Source organism: Mytilus californianus, unplaced genomic scaffold (assembly GCF_021869535.1).
Source record: "Mytilus californianus isolate M0D057914Y unplaced genomic scaffold, xbMytCali1.0.p SCAF_9, whole genome shotgun sequence".
NCBI lineage: Eukaryota > Metazoa > Mollusca > Bivalvia > Mytilida > Mytilidae > Mytilus > Mytilus californianus.
In genome coordinates, this window is record NW_026262745.1 from 73,551,601 (window position 1) to 73,559,786 (window position 8,186).

Here is an 8,186-nt window from a genome sequence, read left to right on the forward strand (position 1 = left end):
CTCCCATGTGAACAATTACTACAGCAGTGGAACATAAAACACGATTGCAATAGTTTGTCTCCCTTGTGGTTATTTAGCTACATGTAGTAGCTGTGCCTCTGTGAATAGAAGAAGTCCAATATGTAGAATCTTTATCAAAGGAACAGTAAAAGCCATTACAATCTCCGATATGACCAATTACTACAGCAGTGGAGTATACAACAGATTGCAATAGTTTGTCTTCCATATGGTCATTTAGCTACATGTTGTAGCTGTGCCCCTGTGATTAGAAGATGTCCCATATGTAGAGTCTTTATCAAAGGAACAGTAAAAGCCATTACAACCTCCCATGTAAACAATTACTACACCAGTGGAACATACCACACGACTGCAATAGTTTGACTTCCTTGTAATCATTTAGTTACATGTTGTAGCTGTGCACCTGTGATTAGAAGATGTCCAATATGTAGTCTTTATCAAAGGAACAGTCAAAGTCATTACAACCTCCCATGTGAACAATTACTACACCAGTGGAACATACAACATGATTGAAATAGTTTGGCTTCCTTGTGGTCATTTAGCTACATGTTGTAGCTGTGCACCTGTGATTAGAAGATGTCCAATATGTAGAGTCTTTATCAAAGGAACAGTAAACGACATTACAACCTTACATGTGAACAATTACTACACCAGTGGAACATACAACACGATTGCATAAGTTTGGCTTCCTTGTGGTCACTTAGCTACATGTATTAGCTGTGAACCTGTGATTAGAAGATGTCCAATATGTAGAGTCTTCATCAAAGGAACGGTAAAAGTTATTACAACCTCCCATATGAATAATTACTACACCAGTAGAACATACAACACGATTGCAATAGTTTGGCTTCCTTGTGGTCATTTAGCTATATGTAGTAGCTGTGCATCTGTGATTAAAAGATGTCCAATATGTAGAGTCTTCATTAAAGGAACAGTAAAAGCCATTACAACCACCCATGTGAACAATTACTAAATTAGTGGAACATACAACACGATTGCAATAGTTTGTCTTTCATGTCGTCATTAAGCTACATGTTGTAGCTATGCACCTGTAATTAGAAGATGCCTTATATGTAGTGTCTTTATCAAAGGAACAGTAAAAGGTTTTACAACCTCCCATTTGAACAATTACTACACCAGTGGAACATACAACACGGTTGCAATACTTTGTCTTCTTTGTGGTCATTTAGCTACAAGCAGTAGCTGTGCACCTGCGCAAAGAAGGTGTCCAATATGTAGAGTCTTTATCAAAGGAACAGTAAAAGCCATTACAACCTCCCATGTGAACAATTACTACACCAGTGGAACATACAACATGATTGAAATAGTTTGGCTTCCTTGTGGTCATTTAGCTACATGTTGTAGCTGTGCACCTGTGATTAGAAGATGTCCAATATGTAGAGTCTTTATCAAAGGAACAGTAAACGACATTACAACCTTACATGTGAACAATTACTACAGCAGTGGAACATACAACACGATTGCATTAGTTTGGCTTCCTTGTAGTCACTTAGCTACATGTATTAGCTGTGCAGCTGTGATTAGAAGATGTCCAATATGTAGAGTCTTCATCAAAGAAACAGTAAAACTTATTACAACCTCCCATGTGAATAATTACTACACCAGTAGAACATACAACACGATTGAAATAGTTTGGCTTCCTTGTGGTCATTTAGCCATATGAAGTAGCTGTGCATCTGTGATTAAAAAATGTCCAATATGTAGAGTCTTCATTAAAGGAACAGTAAAAGCCATTACAACCTTCCATGTGAACAATAACTTCACCAGTGGAACATACAACACAATTGCAATAGTATGGTTTCCATGTGGTGATTTAGCTACATGTTGTAGCTGTGCACCTGTAATCCGAAGATGCCTTATATGTAGAGTCTTTATCAAAGGAACAGTAAAAGCCATTACAACCTCCAATGTGAACAATTACTACAGCAGTTGAACATATAACACGATGGCAATAGTTTGTCTTTCATGTCGTCATTAAGCTACATGTTTTAGCTGTGCCCCTGCGCTAAGAAGATGTCCAATATGTAGAGTCTTTATCAAAAGAACATTAAAAGCCAATACAACCTCCCATGTAAACAATTACTACATCAGTGGAACATATAACACGATTGCAATAGTTTGTCTTCTTTGTAATCATTTAGCTACATGTAGTAGCTGTGCACCTGCGCTAATAAGATGTCCAATCTGTAGAGTTTTAATTGTTTTATTGAAGGAACAGTAAACGCCATTACAACCTCCCATGTAAACAGTTACTACACCAGTGGAACATACAGCACGATTGCAATATTTTGTCTTCTTTGTGGTCATAAAGCTACATGTAGTAGCTGTGAACCTGTAATTAGAAGATGCCTTATATGTAGAGTCTTTATCAAAGGAACAGTAAAAGGTATTACAACCTCCCATGTGAACAATTACTACACCAGTGGAACATACAACACGATTGCAATAGTTTGTCTTCTTTGTGGTCATTTAGCTACAAGTAGTAGCTGTGCACCTGCGCTAACAAGATGTCCAATATGTAGAGTCTTTATCAAAGGAACAGTAAAATCCATTACAACCTCCCATGTGAACAATTACTACAGCAGTGGAACATAAAACACGATTGCAATAGTTTGTCTCCCTTGTGGTTATTTAGCTACATGTAGTAGCTGTGCCTCTGTGAATAGAAGAAGTCCAATATGTAGAATCTTTATCAAAGGAACAGTAAAAGCCATTACAATCTCCGATATGACCAATTACTACAGCAGTGGAGTATACAACAGATTGCAATAGTTTGTCTTCCATATGGTCATTTAGCTACATGTTGTAGCTGTGCCCCTGTGATTAGAAGATGTCCCATATGTAGAGTCTTTATCAAAGGAACAGTAAAAGCCATTACAACCTCCCATGTAAACAATTACTACACCAGTGGAACATACCACACGACTGCAATAGTTTGACTTCCTTGTAATCATTTAGTTACATGTTGTAGCTGTGCACCTGTGATTAGAAGATGTCCAATATGTAGTCTTTATCAAAGGAACAGTCAAAGTCATTACAACCTCCCATGTGAACAATTACTACACCAGTGGAACATACAACATGATTGAAATAGTTTGGCTTCCTTGTGGTCATTTAGCTACATGTTGTAGCTGTGCACCTGTGATTAGAAGATGTCCAATATGTAGAGTCTTTATCAAAGGAACAGTAAACGACATTACAACCTTACATGTGAACAATTACTACACCAGTGGAACATACAACACGATTGCATAAGTTTGGCTTCCTTGTGGTCACTTAGCTACATGTATTAGCTGTGAACCTGTGATTAGAAGATGTCCAATATGTAGAGTCTTCATCAAAGGAACGGTAAAAGTTATTACAACCTCCCATATGAATAATTACTACACCAGTAGAACATACAACACGATTGCAATAGTTTGGCTTCCTTGTGGTCATTTAGCTATATGTAGTAGCTGTGCATCTGTGATTAAAAGATGTCCAATATGTAGAGTCTTCATTAAAGGAACAGTAAAAGCCATTACAACCACCCATGTGAACAATTACTAAATTAGTGGAACATACAACACGATTGCAATAGTTTGTCTTTCATGTCGTCATTAAGCTACATGTTGTAGCTATGCACCTGTAATTAGAAGATGCCTTATATGTAGTGTCTTTATCAAAGGAACAGTAAAAGGTTTTACAACCTCCCATTTGAACAATTACTACACCAGTGGAACATACAACACGGTTGCAATACTTTGTCTTCTTTGTGGTCATTTAGCTACAAGCAGTAGCTGTGCACCTGCGCAAAGAAGGTGTCCAATATGTAGAGTCTTTATCAAAAGAATAGTAAAAGCCACTACAAGCTCCCTTGTGAACAATTACTAAATTAGTGTAACATACAAGACGATTGCAATAGTTTGTCTTCCTTGTGGTCATTTAGCTATATGTAGTAGCTGTGAACCTGTAATTAGAAGATGTCCAATATGTAGAGTCTTTATCAAAGGAACAGTAAACGACATTACAACCTCACATGTGAACAATTACTACACCAGTGGAACATACAACACGATTGCATAAGTTTGGCTTCCTTGTGGTCACTTAGCTACATGTATTAGCTGTGAACCTGTGATTAGAAGATGTCTAATATGTAGAGTCTTCATCAAAGGAACAGTAAAAGTTATTACAACCTCCCATATGAATAATTACTACACCAGTAGAACATACAACACGATTGCAATAGTTTGGCTTCCTTGTGGTCATTTAGCTATATGTAGTAGCTGTGCATCTGTGATTAAAAGATGTCCAATATGTAGAGTCTTCATTAAAGGAACAGTAAAAGCCATTACAACCACCCATGTGAACAATTACTAAATTAGTGGAACATACAACACGATTGCAATAGTTTGTCTTTCATGTCGTCATTAAGCTACATGTTGTAGCTATGCACCTGTAATTAGAAGATGCCTTATATGTAGTTTCTTTATCAAAGGAACAGAAAAGGTTTTACAACCTCCCATGTGAACAATTACTACACCAGTGGAACATACAACACCGTTGCAATATTTTGTCTTCTTTGTGGTCATTTAGCTACAAGCAGTAGCTGTGCACCTGCGCAAAGAAGGTGTCCAATATGTAGAGTCTTTATCAAAGGAACAGTAAAAGTCATTACAACCTCCCATGTGAACAATTACTACAGCAGTAGAACATACAACACGATTGCAATAGCTTGTCTTCCATGTGGTCATTTAGCTGTATGTTGTAGCTCTGCATTGTGATTAGAAGATGTCCAAATATGTAGAGTCTTTATCAAAAGAATAGTAAAAGCCACTACAAGCTCCCTTGTGAACAATTACTAAATTAGTGTAACATACAAGACGATTGCAATAGTTTGTCTTCCTTGTGGTCATTTAGCTATATGTAGTTGCTGTGAACCTGTAATTAGAAGATGTCCAATATGTAGAGTCTTCATCAAAGGAACAGTAAAAGGTATTACAAACTCCCATGTGAACAATTACTACACCAGTGGAACATACAACACGATTGCAATAGTTTGGCTTCCTTGCGGTCCTTTAGCTACATGTAGTAGCTGTGCATCTGTGATTAAAAGATGTCCTATATGTGGAATCTTCATCAAAGGAACAGTAAAAGCCATTACAACCTCCCATGTGAAAAATTACTAGACCAGTGGAACATACAACACGATTGCAATAGTTTGGCTTCCATGTGGTCATTTAGCTTCATCTTGTAGCTGTGCACCTGTGATTAGAAGATGTCCAATATGTAGAGTCTTTATCAAAGGAACAGTCAAAGACATTACAACCTCCCATGTGAACAATTACTACAGCAGTGGAACATACAACACGATTGCATTAGTTTGGCTTCCTTGTAGTCACTTAGCTACATGTATTAGCTGTGCACCTGTGATTAGAAGATGTCCAATATGTAGAGTCTTCATCAAAGAAACAGTAAAACTTATTACAACCTCCCATGTGAATAATTACTACACCAGTAGAACATACAACACGATTGAAATAGTTTGGCTTCCTTGTGGTCATTTAGCCATATGTAGTAGCTGTGCATCTGTGATTAAAAAATGTCCAATATGTAGAGTCTTCATTAAAGGAACAGTAAAAGCCACTACAACCTTCCATGTGAACAATAACTACACCAGTGGAACATACAACACAATTGCAATAGTATGGTTTCCATGTGGTGATTTAGCTACATGTTGTAGCTGTGCACCTGTAATCCAAAGATGCCTTATATGTAGAGTCTTTATCAAAGGAACAGTAAAAGCCATTACAACCTCCAATGTGAACAATTACTACAGCAGTTGAACATATAACACGATGGCAATAGTTTGTCTTTCATGTCGTCATTAAGCTACATGTTTTAGCTGTGCCCCTGCGCTAAGAAGGTGTCCAATATGTAGAGTCTTTATCAAAAGAACATTAAAAGCCAATACAACCTCCCATGTAAACAATTACTACATCAGTGGAACATATAACACGATTGCAATAGTTTGTCTTCTTTGTAATCATTTAGCTACATGTAGTAGCTGTGCACCTGCGCTAATAAGATGTCCAATCTGTAGAGTTTTAATTGTTTTATTGAAGGAACAGTAAACGCCATTACAACCTCCCATGTAAACAATTACTACACCAGTGGAACATACAACACGATTGCAATAGTTTGTCTTCTTTGTGGTCATTTAGCTACAAGTAGTAGCTGTGCACCTGCGCTAACAAGATGTCCAATATGTAGAGTCTTTATCAAAGGAACAGTAAAATACATTACAACCTCCCATGTGAACAATTACTACAACAGTGGAACATAAAACACGATTGCAATAGTTTGTCTCCCTTGTGGTTATTTAGCTACATGTAGTAGCTGTGCCTCTGTGATTAGAAGAAGTCCAATATGTAGAATCTTTATCAAAGGAACAGTAAAAGCCATTACAATCTCCGATATGACCAATTACTACAGCAGTGGAGTATACAACACGATTGCAATAGTTTGTCTTCCATATGGTCATTTAGCTACATGTTGTAGCTGTGCCCCTGTGATTAGAAGATGTCCCATATGTAGAGTCTTTATCAAAGGAACAGTAAAAGTCATTACAACCTCCCATGTGAACAATTACTACACCAGTGGAACATACAACACGATTGCAATAGTTTGGTTTCTTTGTGGTCATTTAGCTACATGTTGTAGCTGTGCACCTGTGATTAGAAGATGTCCAATATGTAGAGTTTTTATCAAAGGAACAGTAAACGACATTACAACCTCACATGTGAACAATTACTACACCAGTGGAACATACAACACGATTGCATTAGTTTGGCTTCCTTGTGATCACTTAGCTACATGTATTAGCTGTGAACCTGTGATTAGAAGATGTCCAATATGTAGAGTCTTCATCAAAGGAACAGTAAAAGTTATTACAACCTCCCATATGAATAATTACTACACCAGTAGAACATACAACACGATTGCAATAGTTTGGCTTCCTTGTGGTCATTTAGCTATATGTAGTAGCTATGCATCTGTGATTAAAAGATGTCCAATATGTAGAGTCTTCATTAAAGGAACAGTAAAAGCCATTACAACCACCCATGTGAACAATTACTAAATTAGTGGAACATACAACACGATTGCAATAGTTTGTCTTTCATGTCGTCATTAAGCTACATGTTGTAGCTATGCACCTGTAATTAGAAGATGCCTTATATGTAGTGTCTTTATCAAAGGAACAGTAAAAGGTTTTACAACCTCCCATGTGAACAATTACTACACCAGTGAAACATACAACACGGTTGCAATACTTTGTCTTCTTTGTGGTCATTTAGCTACAAGCAGTAGCTGTGCACCTGCGCAAAGAAGGTGTCCAATATGTAGAGTCTTTATCAAAGGAACAGTAAAAGCCATTACAACCTCACATGTGAACAATTACTACAGCAGTAGAACATCGTCACGATTGCAATAGCTTGTCTGCCATGTGGTCATTTAGCTGTATGTTGTAGCTCTGCATTGTGATTAGAAGATGTCCAAATATGTATAGTCTTTATCAAAAGAATAGTAAAAGCCATTACAAGCTCCCTTGTGAACAATTACTAAATTAGTGTAACATACAAGACGATTGCAATAGTTTGTCTTCCTTGTGGTCATTTAGCTATATGTAGTAGCTGTGAACCTGTAATTAGAAAATGTCCAATATGTAGAGTCTTCATCAAAGGAACAGTAAAAGGTATTACAAACTCCCATGTGAACAATTACTACACCAGTGGAACATACAACACAATTGCAATAGTTTGGCTTCCTTGCGGTCCTTTAGCTACATGTAGTAGCTGTGCATCTGTGATTAAAAGATGTCCTATATGTGGAGTCTTCATCAAAGGAACAGTAAAAGCCATTACAACCTCCCATGTGAAAAATTACTAGACGAGTGGAACATACAACACGATTGCAATAGTTTGGCTTCCATGTGGTCATTTAGCTTCATCTTGTAGCTGTGCCCCTGTGATTACAAGATGTCCAATATGTTGAGTCTTTATCAAAGAAACATTAAAAGCCATTACAACCTCCCATGTAAACAATTAGTACACCAGTGGAACATATAACACGATTGCAATAGTTTGTCTTCTTTGTGGTCATTAAGC